Below are 17719 nucleotides of genomic sequence, written 5' to 3'. Positions count from 1 at the left end.
CTGAGATTATATGAAGGGGGTTAACAGAAAAGTTTATGGGCGAGAGGGGATGATGTCTCAGGAGAAAGGGCTTTGTGAATTAGTAATCCTAGTAAGAGATTGGCACTCAAATATACTTGAAGACATTTAGCTTTGGTGAGAGCTATCAGTGGTGTTCATTACTGGGTGACTTAGTAATGAACCAGCAGATTTTTTGGAGATGGTTTGCAAGGTAGTGGCATTTTAGTTTGAGGCTGAAACTATAATGAGTAGCCCATTTTTGACTTGAGATAAGAAAATTCCTTTGCCTATGGCAGCTTTGGCTGGCTTGGACAGACGAGGTGATAGCATGTTCACCCCGAACAGTAGTGTGTTGACCTTTTTGCATGTGTTTTGAAAATGTATTTGAAAGTTAAGAGAATGATCTAGCCAAAGGTATTTGAAGGATATGGTAGTTTCTATGGCGGTATTGTTAACATCTTTAATATTAAAAAGAGAGGATGCTTTGACTATTTTTGGTTGGTTCCAAATAGCAGTACTTTTGTTTTTGAAGGATGGAGTACAAGCTTCTGGCCTATTAGCCACTGGTTAAAGGTTTGGAGGTCATCTTGGAGTGGAGTTTTTATAACAGAGTTGGATTTGAACTATAGATGACCATGTCATCTGCATGAAGAATTAGAGCTATATGAGGGTGATCAGATGGGAGTCTGTTTATAAATACAGAAAACAGCAGAGGGGCTAAAATGGAACCACGGGGAACTCTTTGCATAAAGGGAGTTGTTTCAGAGGTGGTGACACCTATTTTCACCTTGAAAGATCTATTAGAGAGGAAGTCTACAAACTAATGTTTTACATCATCACTAATGCCTATTTCAGTTAATTTTTCAGAATGTAAATTATGATCAATTATACAATGACCCCCCATTAATATTTCAAAACGTGCATACTGACTGGCCAGAGTGCTCACTGTAAATCTCAGAATATACCAACGGAAAAAGGTCTAGACACCCGAATTTTTTTCCATTGGTATAAGGTGTCCAAAATTTTTTTTTAATAAAAAAAAAAATGGAGCAATGGAGACTTTCTGTTTTTCATTGCAAAGCATTGATGTACTGAGTATGCATGGGAACGCAAGTCCCAGACGCATGCGCAGTACATCAACACAAGGAAGCAGTATACCACCACCTGCGGAAGAACAGTAATGCGCCATTATACAAAGACATTATTTAAGAAAAGTAAATATTATATTTTCCTAAATAATGTCATTGTGTAATAGCAATAACCAACTCCGTGGTTGTGGTATATTGAATATTTATCCACGGTTGGCTATTTTTAATCACACCAACCCTGGGTAAATCTTCAATATACCACACCACGTCATTGGTTATTGCTTAATTAGTTCATAGTCTTTTGTGAGGTCAGTAAAGACTGCTCCTTTCAGGTTACCTTTGTTCATACTAAATAGGATATCACCTGTGAGGGTGTAGACAGCTGATATGATATTGTGCCTAGAGTAGAATTCATATTGCTTCTTGGGCAAAAGATAGCATTGATGTAAATATTGATGTAAATAAGCAGTAATTTGGCTGTACATAACTGTTTCTAGTATTTTACCTGAAGTGGGAAGTATTGAGATAGGATGGTATTGCAAAACAGTTGTTGGCTTGGGTAGTTTTGGAATATGAGTAACTATTGGTGTTTTTCATATCCAAGATATATCTTTCAGTTCTGATACAAATCAACTAACTTTGGAGTGAAGTCTTCGTTGATTTAATTCAATATTCATGAGAACATGAAGGTCTTCATCCCGAAAAGCTTTGAAACCTAGACATAACTTGCCCCATAACCTTCTATAACCAACATAGACAAGATCATGTAGCTCAAAATCTAACATAAGGACACATGCTGTAAGATGCATTTGCTTACAGTATTTCCTCAGAAAAGATTCCAGGATAAGCATGTCACCCCTAGTAGACAAACAAAAATGTATTCAATTACTAGCCTTACATACGAGGAAAACATTTTACTAGAACTATATTAACATGTGCTCCAAAATTTTAAATATTAAATCCTAGTCACAGTTCTCTTAGCGTCATCTTAGTTTGTGCATGGATCTTGAACTAAAAAGTGTTACATACCTTGAAGCATAGAGATAATGTTTAGAGGCAGAAAACAAACTTTTATTTTCATGCAAAAAGTTGTCCACATACATCTTTAAGCAAGTAAACACTTTTTTTAATAAGAAAAGTGCATTTTCTAACCTTTAAAAAAATATATAAAGTTTAAAAGATTGCTTCCAAATGTGGAAGACAAAATGTACTGAGCCATGTTTATGGCATGAATATTCATGAGCTGGAAAGCAGCACTTAACATCACTTTGGTTTCCAGCTCTAATATGCTGGATTACTGTAGGTGAGTAATTGTAAATTACTTATGTAAAACTAAAAAAAAAAAAACATAACACTAATGATGAATTTTTTTCCCAAACTGCTAATCTGCCAGTTTGGCAATTAAATAAATAATTTACAATTATTTGCGCTAATCCAGCATATTACCACTGGAATTTAAGGTAATACAAGTGCTGCCTGCTCATGAATATTCATGCCATAAGCACAGCTCAGTACATTGTCTTCTGCATTCTGAAGCAAATTTTAAAAAGGTTTTATTTGTAAATAGGTGCAAAATTACCTTTTCTTTTTGTATAAAAACTGTTTGGATGCATAATGATGTAAGTGAACACTTTTCTATGCAAAAACATAAGGTCCTGTCACACCTTTAGACTTGGGCAAGGATTCACGAAGCCTCCGTGTAAGAGTTATAACTCTTACACGGAGGCTGCAGTTAAACAGAGCGATGTCAGCATGCTCTGCATATTCATGAGAGCATGCTGAACCACACCTAAGTCTAACACGGTCCATGTAAGACAGTAGGGGGCGTGTTCGCAGGCTTAGCCCTGCAAGCGGACACGCCCCCAGAAGTGTAAAAGTGCCCAAAGTAAACACCCACAACAGAGTCCACGAAAATGTGAATAAACACAACACATGCCCCCACAGACTATGAACATAAAATATATAAATGAACATGTTATATATTTTTTTTAAATTGTAAAGATGTTTAACCGTGAGTGCGCTCGTTTGCGCAGGCATGCCCGTAGCACAGCTACAGTTAGCAGTCAGTGGGAAAGCATATAAGAACTAAATATGCAAAATAAGCCAGGAAGCAATAGTGTAGCGGTAGAGATGTTGGCTGAAGAGCAGGCAGTCATGGTTTGAGCCACCACAACACGATTTTTTTTTTTTTGCAAAATAAGCAGGAAACAAGTCCCTGGCAAACATGTACACATAAAACCACAAATTATGTAAAAGTGTAATGAAATAGTCCATTTATATTGAAGAAATGTGAGATAACAAAAGAATAAAAAATGCCAGATGTGCTCATAGCTGAGCTACAGTTTAACAGAGTGAGTGCATCTGCCCATACATGAGCAGTGGTTTAACTGGTGCAAAATGAGTGCCCGTAGCTGAGCAGTGGTCTAACACACTAAATCTATGTGCCCCTAACTGAGCTTAGCGTAATATGCGTGCCGATAGCCAAATGAGGCTTAAAGCAGTGTATCCCATTTGCGCGGAGCTGCGCACCGCGCAAACAAGCTAACTGACTGGCAACGTTGAGCAAGCTGTATCAAAACTGCCTTTACACAGATACACCCATCAGCATGTCTAGACAGTCATGAAAAATAAAAAGCAGTAGCCAGGTTTGAACACAGGATACTATACACCATAGTCAAGGTACAGAACCACTAAGCCATGACAGCAGTACCTAGAAATGCAATAATAGCTAATATATAGGAATGAATACAAACTGGAGCATGACAATGCAGGTTTACTGAAGTTGATACAATTCCAAAATGGCCAATCACAGATATGTGCGGGAAAAACGGACTATATAAGCCCCATAGGTGGGAATACACAGCATAAACGATTGCAGAACTGACCTGCAGGCAGAATGACAGGAGTAGGAGAGGGTAGTTGCTTTTGAGCACAGAGGTGGGGTGTTGAGGAGTCCAGGTACATGGTCTGGCTTCTAGTCCATAATCATGAGGCCCAACTTATGCAGGGCCAGGTCCTCTGGGGAGCATACAGGGCCGAGGCGTGGGACCGATTGGCTCATGATCTCACCAGTGCCACAGGGATTCCAAGGACTGGTGAGCAGGTCCATCACCATGCGGACCTGAAGAGACGCAAGCAGGACCAACTGAACCTTTGGATCCAGGAGGCCCGGCAAACACCCAACGCCCCACTACTGAGTAAGTAACATTTAATTATGTATGTAAGAAATTAAACTAGCTGATATTATGGAGATGTGTATTCCAATATTACTTCATTTATATTATAGCTGCAGGTGTCCGTTCTACGAACCGCAGAGCCTATGGCGATAGGCTGGTGCGGTTGCACCACCAGGCAGGTCAGTAATCCACTACCAGTAACTGTAAAGAAATATAAAAGTATGACAGTCAGCAAAAGACTGCAGTGTAGTCAGTAAGGAATAAAATCTGCAAGTAACAGTGTGAAAGTGTATGCAAGTATTGCTTGACTACAAAAGTGTGTTTCAGCCTGTAAGTTAAACCGAAAAATGAAACTGTCTGACATATATTCTGAAATAAAAATGCCCTACCTGTAAGAAAATAGTACACAACCTGCAGCAGGCTGAAAAGTACAGCTGCAGAAGATGATGAAATCACATGTGTGAAATATATCCCTGTGGAAATACTGAAACATGACAGAAGTGAGGCTGCTGGAAAGGATTGCAATAACTACAGGTAAAACATGTCAATAAAGCCTAGCAGTAAGTACCATCCTGAATAGTAAAATGAAAGCAAGTGAGAGAGTGTGAGAAAGTGTCATAAATCCAGCAATACAGTAGTAATAACCCCTGAATAAAGTATACTGCAGTCAAGACAGAATGAAATGCATGTGAAATTCAAAACCAAACAGCAAAATCTGTTCAAAGTGTTGCTGCATCTGGAATGTGTATCCCAAAATCTGGATATGTTGCTCTCAGTCTGCAATATGCAGATAGGATGATTGTCTGATATACCAAACATCCACACTTGTCTACAGCTATATAAAGCAAATGTAGCAGGATGATGTAACTGAACAAAGCTAGATATGAATGTGTATGAAGAACCATAAAATGTATATTGATGTTGCAGTAACAGTCCTATCACCAAGTTGAAATAGTTATCATATAGGAAACTGTAGTCAGAACAGTTGTGTGTATATAATTGTAGCTATTAGAAATGTACAGCATATGTATTGTTATTCGAAGGTGTTAATATTAGTTTCTTTACCCCACCCTATAACCACATATAACCCATTCCACGTGAAAATGGTATGTGCAATCACAATTAACACCCCTGGACGTTTGTCCTGTTGGGTCATATATATTTGCATGTCCGTTGATGCATCCGCCCTGTTCATACATCCACACCTGATGGCCTGTTGCCATCAATTAACCCTGCATGTTGTTGGACTGTGTATTTCTGTTCAAATTATGCATGTCTTATGCACGCTGTTCAATGGTGTGAATATCTGGGTGTTTGGTTAATGGGAATACTAATGCATGCTGTTACAACTAATTGTGAATGGTATTATATGTCACTAACCCAAACTGTCATGACATAATATAAAACATAGGACGACAGGGAAGGCGGGTTCCAGCGGACCCACCTCTCCCACCTCAGCTAGCGAGTGCACTTGGCACTAGTGCCGAGTCCGGACCCTCCTCCGGTGGCCCTGTGCCACCTGCGGGTGGAAGCGCTGCAGGGGATGGGGCTCGCCCCCCCTCTGCAAGTGTGGCCGGAGGAGAACCACCACTCACCCTCCGTAGCGTCCGGACTGTGGTGCATAGGGAGATTCGGGACTCTGTTCTCGAGCCCCTACGCCAGCTCGAGGCATGGGTGGCACAACTAACGGGCATGCCTGTTGCCCCGCCTACACAGCCCCCAGCACAGCCCCGTCCTGGGCAGTGAAGGAACAGTGGCAACTGCCTATGGGTGGGGATATCAGTTCCACTGTTGCCATATGTGGGCTCATGGGCTCTGGATATCCAAACCTCCGTCCCCGTCAATTGTTTAACCCCCCCCACACGTGTCATACACCGCCCCTGTATGTGTCTTGTTTGTCTTGTCTGTTTACCTACCCAACCTACCTCCCCAGCTGTACTGACTTCCTTCACCTGACATACCCCTCTCACCTGAAAAAAAATAAATAAATAAAGGGCACTCTGTACCCACAAAAAAAATATGCCCCATACATAGCTGCCCATTCCGCACACGTCTGCTGGACATGGAACCTATCAATTACAATTGGCCGTACAAGTATTATTGTTGTCCTGACACCTCTCTCAGGGGTGGAAGGTTTCAAATGTCACACCAAATTACATACATATGCACAGCTGTTGCTGATGAAAAAATGGGCAGCTATGGGCCTTACCTACATCCCTCCTGCACATCCCAAGCTTGTTTCCTACTGTCTCACCCTCTTTGTGACCCCTTTTTCACCACTTTCCTGTCTCCCCATTTTCTTTTCTTTCAAAGAAAATAGCGGTGTGCGCAAGAGTAAGCACGTTTAAGCGATTGTAAGCGGGTGTGCGCTTGTGTGCACAGAGCTAAACGCCAGTGCGCATGCGTGAGTTCCACGCAAACCAGCGCTAACCCAGTTACAACTGCTTAAAAGTGCCTTAGTCACTTTGATTGACAGGTCTTGTAGTCAGTTCAGAAGCAAAATAAAATCCCACTGGCAGTCCCAAACCCAGGACCTTGGAAACAGTAGTCTGCATGACTTACCACTAAGCCAGGACTCTTATACAAGAACATTTTGCTAAAATAAATATATCATATAATAGTAGGAATGAATGTAAAGGGAATATAGATGTGTAGTACACAAAGCATGCCATTTAGAATTACTATCAAAACTAGTGGATTTCCATAATAGTAGTGTGTGAACAGAAACAGCCATGCTAGTTGGTAGCTAGTAGGTAATAATGTCACTATAGCACCTTGCAAGCCACACACATACTCACAGCAGGATAATCACTGCCCATACCCCACAACCTCTTACAGGAACACATCTGGACCAAGTAATAAAATATGTGGAGCAAAGGCCCAAAACCAGGGACACATTACAAATAATGTTACAACAAATGCAGACAGTTCAGAGAGTAACAGGGTCTGCATTTTGTGGGATGTTTGGAAGGGTATGAAGTCTGAAACTTGAATGTTTGTCACCATATTCTGACTTGAGCCCAGAGTGATTTGCCAGAAAAAGGTGTGCATGAGATATTGACCAAAATATGAGGCAGGAATGTGGACAACTTGCAAATATCTGTACACGACAGGTCTGACACCACCATATTTGAATAGTTAAGAGCCTAGACATAGCAACAGTGAAAGACTTACAGGGATGCCCCACAGACTCCATGTGAAATGTACAAACAGTAGGCAGAAAGGTGTAACACATGCAATGGTAACTATGGAGTCCTGAAAGTATTCACCACTTGGATGGCAGAAAAAGTGTAGTAATACATATGCTCATGCTAACCCACAGTCACAACTGCAGCATACCAGACATTTTAATGGGTGTACCCCACTGATATGTACCATTCCATGAGGCAGATAACAGATGAACCTGAAAGTCTCTGGGCCTGCTCAGCAGCATACTCAAATACCCTAATAGATGTCAAGGCCCACACCATGGCCAGACCACACTGCATGCTGTAACACCCTAGCAGATATAGCAAGAATTCCAATGTGTGAATGTACATGGAAAATAGGAAAGCTACAGCAGCACACTACAGTCCGGACACCTAGCAGGCATACAAGTAGTGACTGTAAAGGGCAAATATTGAAGCCTTAGCAACAAAGTGCAAGCAAAAGTGAAAGGAAAACACACACACACACATTAACAGTAGTAGTAGTTGTAGGTGTCAGTGTACATACACAGTTAGTACAGGAAACTGGAGAAATGAATGGAGGAATGTTAATCTACAACACCTGGAAATATGAGAGAGATACCAACCTTTACACTCACAGAACATTGTCCACAGCATAACAGCATGGTCCCTGCCCTTAAAATCTGAAAGGGCTATGCCTATCTCACATACCTTTTTATAGCACTGTTCTGAAATCACAGTGAGAACTGCAATCAGTACACAACTGGCAGCATGCAATTAACAAATGCTGGTTAACAATTGGTGCAGAGACCATCACATGGGCATATGCAGATACCTACAAAAGTATGCTGTACTCCCAGTCCACACATGCAATACTTTCATTGCACCCTGAGAAGGACGTGAGAGACAGACAGACAGAGAGAGAGAGACAGAGAGACAGAGACAGAGAAAATTGCAATTAAGCAGACACAAACAAATTGTTCAGCAACAGCCACCTGAAAGCTGACAACTGGGAAGTGGAGCAGCAGGACAGAGAACCAGACGGCAACACAAGCAGCTGTGACAAACACAGGTAATGTAAAGTAATACTATAAAGGTCTACATACTGTGAACCCTCCATATGTGTCATTGGTCTGTATCCATATGTATATGAAGATGTCTAAAGGGCAGGGGACATACAGCAACTATCAGTGAAGGCTGTACATACATTTGTATGTGAGAGCATCCATGTGCACATATCAATGTTGGTTGACTGTAGGTTGTAGTGCCATGTACAAAGTAGGTTTCACAGTTATGTATGTTTAGCAGTATGTTAGTGTGTGTATACAGTATGGTAGACAAACATGTTGATATACCTGTCTATCATATGGATACGTATGTATGTCAACATATGTATGTGTATATATATATATATATATATATATATATATATATATATATATATATATATAACATGCATATATGTATACACACATAGAGAGAGAGATGTAGGAATACATAGACAGATGTAGATAGAATATTGTACAAACATATATATGTAATGCACACATACAGATATAGATATATGTAGATACATATACATAGACAGACTGATCTGACTATCTACAGGTATGACTGTATATGACGACCGTCAACACACCCTGTCCCACCCCCTCTGTCACTCTCACCCCCTCTGTGCCCTCCCTCCACATCTATAGCAATATATGTACATCAATATATATATGTGTATATGTATACAGACATATATATATATATATATATATATATATATATATATATAGAGAGAGAGAGAGATGTATATAAATTCTGAGTGAGGCACATGTGTACAGATGTACTGCAACAAGTGCCTGGTGACAAAGGCATGGAGTGAACACCAGTGTCAAAACTGGAGTACCATACCACATTCCAAATCCCCTACACCAGTAACCACCAGATATGTGATTGGCTGCCCACCACTGCATGTGTCAGGGATGAACAGGGTCATAAATGTGTACAATAGTGTCCCCAATGATATTCACAGTGGCACACTATCCCTGGAATACCTGCACATGGTATGTGTCAGCGAACATGGTGTGTCAGCTATGGACATGTAGGTCGGTACCCCTCCACACCACATAATGGATGCCATGGTATGGACCTCACATGACAGCTACAGATATGGAGAAGGACACAGTGACATGTACAACACTGTGACAATGCATTCAAACACATTACCAATGCACAGTGACTGACAACACCACAGAGTACACATATACTACCCACATAGAGGTTACCACTCCCGGATTTACATATGTAAGTCACACCCATGACAGATGTCCAACAACCATAGTAACACCTCACACCATCCACAACCTAAATGACTGCTGTGTGTCGTCCGTGCCACTGCAATAGAGTGCACATGTGAAGGTAAAAGTACCTACCCACAGATAAGACATACCCTGCAATAAACCACACAGTGTTAAGAAGCAAGACTCCCCATGAGTACATGTCACACATACCCCTGCTGAATGTTAGTCAGATAGGTAATATGCCATATAAGTCACCCTGTGTAACTGTGTGACAACAGCAGGTACCATCACACCACGTGTGTCACAATGGTCAGGATAGCAGAACAGTACGCTGCTGTAGTCCCAGGGGCAATAGCATATTGTATAGTATTGTATTGTAATGTAATGTATTGTGTTGTATTGTATTGGTATGTTGAGGTACCTCCTTCGTGGAGTGGAACCACTGCTGCTGTGTGCCAGTGTACAGGTACATATCCTGTAGTCAGGCTAGTGTTACATAGCACTTCTATATGTGTGTTTAGCTCCTGTCAGAGTTTATGTAGCATGCAACTGGGGATACCATCAGGTCCCATTCATGTTGTGTATTCTGCTGTCCTGAGAGTGGCTCTCACCTGGACATCTGTGATGACAGGGAGGTTACAGTCAGCTGGGATAACTATGTCTTATTTTGGGGGAGAGGGCGGGTGACACCTGCACTGAACCTGTCTGCCACAATGTTGTCAATATCTGTGGTGTCAGTGAAATATTTGTTGTTGTGTACTAACTATGGGCATAGAGGATGGATCCTGACCAGGTTGCTAACATAACTGAAGAAGGCCTTCTGGTTATCTGTAGTGTCCCTCTTGATTTCCCTCTCAAAGTTGCCCATGGATGTTTGTATGATGGAAAATAGATCCTTACTAGTGCTGCTCAGACATGCCCTCCCTTTATGGAATTATGCTCTGTCTTGCAGTAGCTTCCATCTTCTGTAATACAATCTGTCTATGGCTGGGGTCCACCAGACAGGATGCTGTCCCTTTGTGGAGAGTGTCTTGGTCATATATGGGATTGCATGATCCATGCATTCTCGGAGATGTCTGTAGAAAGCAATTGTGTAGGGGTCAGCATTGTGGGTTGTATCTGCCACTGGCCCAGTGGGCTGAAAGGATACCATGTCACTGTTACAAAGTGTAAAGTTTGCATCTGTAATGTTATTCACTATAGTCGTTTGTGCTGGTGGTAGAGGTGGGATATGTATATCCAGGGCAATCAGTGCATGGTCAGCTCACAGTAGTTGATGATGTAGGCCATACAGTACCTAGATACAAACCCCCAGAGTGAGGAGGTGCTCTTGACCTGAATCAGTGTTCTGACTGCTGGGGTTTGGTAGTATGTCGTATGGAGTTTGCCAGGTACTGTTGCACAGTTGCTGGCTGAGCAATGATACCTGGCCATTTACATGTGTATCCACCAATAGACAGACAGATGCTATATATGTGAGATATGTTGTATCATAACAGTCGAGTAGCATGTGTAGTATGTGTGCCAAATTCTGCTGACATATATTGCTGATATCAGGTTATTTTCTTTCTCAGGTACATGGCCCACCCGCGGAATCCCACTTACTCCACAGCTGAGGATGAGGAGATACACCAGAGCCTGGTGCAGGATTATGCAATACTCTTTTCCCGCACCAGCCAGAATCAGCAGGAGAGGGCTGCACTGTGGCAAGACCTTGTCCGTCGGGTAAATGACATAGGCACGCATAACAGGACATATGAGCAGGTACAACATCACTGCAGTGATTTAATCAGACATGTCCGTCAGCGTGCGTCGGATATCCACAGGCAAGAGGTCGCCACAGGTGGTGGGGTGGCTACACATTCCCCACTCACCAGACTGGAGGGACTACTCATGAGTGTAGTGGATCCAGTCCGCCAGCAACAGCAGCAGCAGACATGCATTATGATGGAGGCTGGAGTCACGCAGCAGCAAGACAGTGAACGTGCAGGTAATATGCCATATGTATAGTTGACTGTTGTGTACACTGGTAGTTAATGCATGTGTGAGGTGTGTCCTTGGTTTGTAGCTGTCACCATAGTATTTAATGTGCAAGTGTGATATCCTCAATATTAGCAGCTGACCTGTGAAAGGCGACTGTTGTACTACTGACCTGTATCATACTCAGTAACAATGGCACAGTTGTGCCCACTGACATTAGTTTCTTCACGTCTGCAGGTCCCTCTGGTATAACAGCAATGCAGCCTATCCATTCTGGTGAGTGTGTATTAACAATTCCTGTAATAGTTTTGATAGTAATAGTACTATTTGGCTGGTAGTGCTCTTTCTATGCATGTAGGTGTGTCTGTGTCTTGATATCACGCATACTGAGTACTGTACAATTGTGTGAAACTGTGTGCATGTGTGCACGTGTGCATGTGTGCATGTGTGCACGTGTGCACCTGTGCATGTGTGCATGTGTGCACCTGTGCATGTGTGCATCACTGGTAATGTGTAGACATTGTAAACTGTGTTTCCTGTTTCCCTCCCACAGGTTCTGGTGCTGCTCTGGTGTCATGTAGCAGGGAATCTGAATCAGGTGCCATGGGTACTGATAATGATGACATCTGTGTAATGGCACAGGAAGGTATGCCAGGGTCCGCCATTGGTCAGCCGACTGACAGTACACAGCCCTCGACCCCATCAATGCACACAGTTATCCTGCCAATACACCCTTTGTCACCAATGCCCCTAGGTGATGGACAGCATAGAGTGGGCATTGACCAGGGTAATGTGGTATCTGTGGCACATGCCTCCCCACACAGCAGCCATGGGCATGGCCCAGAGATGGTACCACACAGACAGATGTCCAGGAGTTCTTGTGGCAGCATCCGTGGGCGTACTGCGTACTGCCCCTGTCAGACGTGCCCTCAGAGGTCTTACAACCTCAGCTATGTTTCAGGCTGTCATGCAGGCAGAGTCACGTATGGAACGGTACACCAGACAGGGTCTGAGGGAGCTGACAGCATGTCGCACAGCCATGACTGACAGTATGCATGACATTGCGGCTGCCATACGTGATTTCAGCGATGTCATAGACAGACGTTGTGGGGACATATTAGACCGGTTCCACAACTACATGTCCATGAGCCAGGGTGATGGTGGGCGGTTGAGGTGTCGACGTGGCCGTATGCCAGCAACAGCAGCAGCTGGCAGTTGTCGCTGATGAAAACAGGGCCGTGGCCACCCCCGTAGTGCCAGCAGCAGCCCCAGCAATGCTGGGTCCGTGCTGTCATCAGACCGCCCCAGGAGACCATGTGCACGTGGCTCTGGCCAGGCCTGACAGGGATCTGTGTCCAGTCAACGAACACCTGCTTCTGATGACAGTACCCAGTCTGGGTTGGTACCGGATACGGTCCGTAGCACCCCTGCAAGGCACAGGTACCGTGTCCATGGCCAGAGACACTGATCTGTATGACCTGGCAGGTACAGTCTGTGGCTGTCCACAAACACCAGTATATGGCAGCCATGAGGTGGAACTGTGTGCATCCATACACACATGCAAATTGACAACACCTAGGGCTACCGCATACACACACTGCATCAACATTGCCCCATCTTCTACTGCTGTCCCTCACCAACACACATACACATAAATGTCAATCGGTGGCTGACTCGGGCATACCAAGTTCACACCCTGTGCATATGATGAAACTGTGCCACCTCCTGCAATCTGTAACAACTGTGCAGGTACAGGTGAACATGTTGCTGATGCACAGGGTGACCACATAGATGTGTAGTAATAGTATCATGTTGTTAACAGTACTGTGTGCTGAATTAATTGTGGGTATATCACAGCATGCCTGATGCAGTAAGTGTATGATTGTCATGTACTGTTGTCTACACCCATGGTAAGTACCATAATGTATCATCTGCACATGTTGGCATACTGGTGGTAATGATGTCAACAGAAGGCTACATACATAGGTAGCACAGGGATAAGGTAATGAATGTAGTAATATGCAATGATGGACATGTAAATTGCAAGTGGCATGTTGCCCACACTGGACTCTGCAATGCAGATGTTTGAGGATGTTGATATGTGTGCAGTACTACACGACTGGTACAGGACACACAGGATCACCCTAGCACTGCATGCTCACATCTCATACCATGCTAGACAGCCCCAACATACAAAACTAACTGTCACAGGAGGGAGAGCCCCCATATATGTCAGGGAATACTGTGGTGGTAGGCCAGGTAGCATACATCCTACTAAGTATGGAACCACTGAGTGAAGGCTCAGTGTCTGTTATTTGACATGTGTATTACTGCAGGTATGAGCATATGGGTTTCCATCCAGTTATTGTACATCCTGACAGTACATGGTCTGTACACTTGTGTGCACTGAGACTGGACCCTAGCCATCTGACCTGTGTATTTCCATGTACATGTGCATAGTGCCTGCATATTTGCAGTGTTACCTACTGGAAGTGGTACAGCTTGTTTGTTGTACAATGGGCTACATGCAGCCCTGTTTACTGTAGCTTTGTTTGCATGCATGTTTGTTTGCAATTACCCTGGAATACTGATCACACCGGCAATGCATAGTTATAGAGCTTCTGTGGACTCCTAGTGCCATCTGCATAGCTTACTATATGTATGTCCATGTCCCACTTGACAGGATGTCACTGTTTGTCCTGTTCAAATGTACATTGCCTGTGACACAGTGCATATGACTTACCTGGCATGTGTCCACGTGAGCAGTCATATATGCTACTGCTAACTAATCACAGGCACTACACCTTCACATATTCATCTTCTGTTGAACTATCTGCTTCACTAGGGATGGCCTTCACCTGTCACCCCTGGGCTTTCAGATATTGGCAAAGGCTCTTGCTACCCCCATAGTGCCTATGTTAGGCAAGGCTCAAATGACAAACCCACCTTCATAGGTATCACAAGGGATAAGAAACTAAGAGTAATGCTACCCAATGCCAGAAGTCTAAACCTCCAGATGCATGCACCCGAAACTCTCCTTGGCATGGAGAACATTGATATCTGTGCAGTAACAGATGCCTGGTTCAGGGCTACTGAGAGCACACCAGCACTACCAGGTTTAACCTTGCTGATTTCTTTGAAACAGTCACCAAGGCCATTGATGAGGGGAAGGTGGTTCACACAGCCTACCTGGACCTCGCAAAAGCCTTCACAACAATACCCCACTTGGGCATTCTAGAGAAGCTCACCAGCTTAAATATAAGCCCCTATGTCACTAGATGGATTGCACAGTGGCTCAAGGACAGAACCCACATGGTTAGAATTGCTGGAGCCATGCCAGACTCCAAACCAGTTACTAGTTGTGTCCCACAAGGCTCAGTCCTGGGACCTCTCTTGTTTGGTATATATTTATTGGAGGTACAGGCCAACATGGACGGACTGTGGCTGACCAAATATTCAGATGACTGCGAACTGGCCACCATAATCAACTCTCCAGCCGACACAAGCATCTTCCAAAGGGGCATCATAGAAACAGACAACTTGTGCCAGAGCCATGGCCTTCAGCTGAACAGTGTTTAGAAAGGGAAATGTGCATCCTGTAGTCTGTTCACCTAGTTGCCAAAAGGGACATTTCCCTCAAACACACACCAACCCCCCCTCAGCCAAAAACACACACTTGCCATTTGCAGGATTCAAACCCCTATCTGACTATGTTATGACACTCGAGACGGACGCATTAGCAGAGTGTGCTATTTGCATTAGTGGGAGGTTTCCCTTCTCTTGCTGTACTTATAGGGTGCTGACATCATCAGTGTTTAGAAAGGGAAATGTGCATCCTGTAGTCCGTTCTCCTAGTTGCCAAAAGGGACATTTCCCTCACACACTAACCCCCCTCAGCCAAACACACACACTTGCCATTTGCAGGATTCAAACCCCTACCTAACTATGTTATGACACTTGAGACGGACGCATTAGCAGAGCGCTATTTGCATTACTGGGAGGTTTCCCTTCTCCTGCTATACTTATAGAGTGCTGACATCATCGGTGTTTAGAAAGGGGAATCTGCATCCTGTAGTCTTTTCACCTAGTTGCCAAAAGGGACATTTTCCTCACACACACTAACCCCCCTCAGCCAAAAACACACACTTGCCATTTGCAGGATTCAAACCCCTATCTGACTATGTTATGCCACTCGAGACGGACACATTAGCAGAGTGTGCTATTCGCATTACTGGGGGGTTTCCCTTCTCTTGCTGTACTTATAGGGTGCTGACATCATCAGTGTTTAGAAAGGGAAATGTGCATCCTGTAGTCTGTTCTCCTAGTTGCCAAAAGGGACATTTCCCTCACACAATTGCACACACACTAACCCCCTCAGCCAAACACACACACACTTGCCATTTGCAGGATTCAAACCCCTACCTAACTATGTTATGACACTTGAGACGGACACATTAGCAGAGCACACTATTCGCATTACTGGGAGGTTTCCCTTCTCCTGCTATACTTATAGAGTGCTGACATCATCAGTGTTTAGAAAGGGGAATGTGCATCCTGTAGTGTGTTTCCAGTTGCCAAAGGGACATTTCTCTCCCACAGACTTACACACACACCAACCCCACACACACACACACACACACACACACACACACACACACACACACACACACACACACCACACACACACACACCACACACACACACTGAGCATTTACAGGATTCAAACCACTACCTATGTTATGACACTTGAGATGGACGCATTAGCAGAGCGTGCTATTCGCATTACTGGGAGGTTTCCCTTCTCCTGCTATACTTATAGAGTGCTGACATCATCGGTGTTTAGAAAGGGGAATGTGCATCCTGTAGTGTGTTTTCCCAGTTGCCAAAAGGGACATTTCTCTCCCACAGACTTACTCACACATACACACACACACACACACACACACACACACACACACACACACTGAGCATTTGCAGGATTCAAACCCCTTCCTAACTATGTTATGACACTTGTGACGGACGCATTAGCAGAGCGCGCTATTCGCATTACTGGGAGGTTTCTTTTCTCCTGTGGTACTTATAGGGTGCTGACATCATCGGTGTTTAGAAAGGGGAATGTGCATCCTGTGGGGAGGCAGACGCCAAGCACACTCTGGCTAAGCTGTCATTCCCTAGGGCAAACAGCCTAGTGTTGACCTCTACACCCATATATTTAATTGTCAAATGCACATTATTTGTTACTGATAGACTGTTTGCACATCTTTATTGCCATAGCATTCCCTGTGTGTATGAACAACTTGTGCATCTGTGGAAGATGTTTGCATATGGGAGGGATCCACTATATCATGTATGTCTCTGTAGTCATTTAACTGTGTGCACTGGGCAGACTGCTATAATGTGGTTGGTTCCTGGAATAACACGTAAAAATACCAGATATGTGTGTCCAACTGCTAAACTGAGATTTGGCCCAAGTGTGTGAGCATGCCCAGTTCAGCCTTCCCATGGCATGTTGTCTGATATATGTCTCATTTATCAAAGTGTGTGAGCATGCCCAGTGTGAGCATTCCATATGTTGGACTCTGCAGCCCACCACATTTGTGGATGAGTGTGAACTTCAACAAATATCACCCGTTTATGGTTGTGTGTTGTGTGTCATGTTGTGTAGTTACTGTACAACTGCTTTGTGTGTGAACACAATGGGATTATACTGTGCCTGCAGTGTTTGCATGGGATACTTTGCATACAGTTGTCAACATCCATTCACACTGACCTAACACTGTAGTACTGTATAGTGTACTGGTAGTACTTTGACTGTGGTGGACAGTATCCTGGGCTTTAGTGCTATCACTGCTTTACATTTCGATAGTGAGCACAACAGCCTGGTTAGGGGCCAGTTGTGTACATCTGACCATGTTGCATTCTGTTCAGATATGAACTACTTAAACCAGGCTTGTCCAACATTGGTAGTGTATTCCAAAACATAGGTGTACATTTGCAAACACTAGCGATGTGCCCTAGTC

Source organism: Protopterus annectens, chromosome 9.part0 (genome assembly GCF_019279795.1).
Source record: "Protopterus annectens isolate FY-2018-M chromosome 9.part0, PAN1.0, whole genome shotgun sequence".
In the NCBI taxonomy this organism is placed as follows: Eukaryota; Metazoa; Chordata; order Ceratodontiformes; family Protopteridae; genus Protopterus; species Protopterus annectens.
The sequence above is the reverse complement of the archived record's forward strand: the minus strand, read 5'-3'. Positions refer to the sequence as shown.